The sequence below is a fragment of the Vanellus vanellus genome (genome assembly GCF_965231255.1).
Source record: "Vanellus vanellus genome assembly, contig: HAP1_SCAFFOLD_360, whole genome shotgun sequence".
NCBI classification, from domain to species: domain Eukaryota; kingdom Metazoa; phylum Chordata; class Aves; order Charadriiformes; family Charadriidae; genus Vanellus; species Vanellus vanellus.
In genome coordinates this window covers 149,245-150,624 of record NW_028128702.1, presented here as the reverse complement: position 1 = coordinate 150,624, position 1,380 = coordinate 149,245, and positions in this window count along the sequence as shown.

Genomic DNA, 1,380 nt, shown 5'->3' with positions numbered 1-1,380 from the left:
GGAAGCAGTGAGGACCAGCATGACTTTTCCCCGCTGGGGCCTTTGCCGTGGGAGCAGCGGCTGGACGTTTGCGTTTTTTGCTCCGGAGGCTGCTGAGAGTGAAAAACGGTGGTTTTCAGGATGGAGTCCACAGGAAAACAGAGAGGTCCAAAAGGTGTGGGGCATTTGAAGGGGTTCCCGGAGGCAGTGAGGACCAGCATGACTTTTCCCCGCTGGGGCCTTTGCTGTGGGAGCAGCGGCTGGACGTTTGCGTTTTTTGCTCCGGAGGCTGCTGAGAGTAAAAAGCGGTGGTTTTGAGCATAGAGTCCACAGCAAAGCAGAGAGGTCCAAAAGGTGTGGGGCATTTGAAGGGGTTCCCGGAGGCAGTGAGGACCAGCATGACTTTTCCCCGCTGGGGCCTTTGCTGTGGGAGCAGCGGCTGGACATTTGCGTTTTTTGCTCCGGAGGCTGCCGAGAGTGAAAAACGGTGGTTTTGAGGATGGAGTCCACAGGAAAACAGAGAGGTCCAAAAGGTGTGGGGCATTTGAAGGGGTTCCCGGAGGCAGTGAGGACCAGCATGACTTTTCCCCGCTGGGGCCTTTGCTGTGGGAGCAGCGGCTGGACGTTTGTGTTTTTTGCTCCGGAGGCTGCCGAGAGTGCAAAACAGTGATTTTAAGGTAAGAGTCCACAGGAAAGCAGAGAGGTCCAAAAGGTGTGGGGCATTTGAAGGGGTTCCCAGAGGCAGTGAGGACCAGCATGACTTGTCCCCGCTGGGGCCTTTGCTGTGGGAGCAGCGGCTAGACATTTGCGCTTTTTGCTCCGGAGGCTGCCGAGAGTGAAAAACGGTGGTTTTGAGGATGCATTTCACAGGAAAGCAGAGAGGTCCAAAAGGTGTGGGGCATTTGAAGGGGTTTCCGGAGGCAGTGAGGACCATCATGACTTTTCCCTCCCGGCTCCTTTGCTGTGGGAGCAGCGGCTGGACGTTTGTGTTTTTTGCTCCGGAGTGTGCCGAGAGTGAAAAATGGCCGTTTTGAGGTTATAGTCCACAGGAAAGCAGAGAGGTCCAAAAGGTGTGGGGCATTTGAAGGGCTTCCCAGAGGCAGTGAGGACCAGCATGACTTGTCCCCGCTGGGGCCTTTGCTGTGGGAGCAGCGGGTAGACGTTTGCGTTTTTTGCTCCGGAGGCTGCCGAGAGTGAAAAACAGTGGTTTTGAGGATGGAGTCCACAGGAAAACAGAGAGGTCCAAAAGGTGTGGGGCATTTGAAGGGGTTCCCGGAGGCAGTGAGGACCAGCATGACTTTTCCCCGCTGAGACCTTTGCTGAGGGAGCAGCGGCTGGACGTTTGCGTTTTTTGCTACAGAGACTACCGAGAGTTAAAAACTGTGGTTTTGATGATGGATT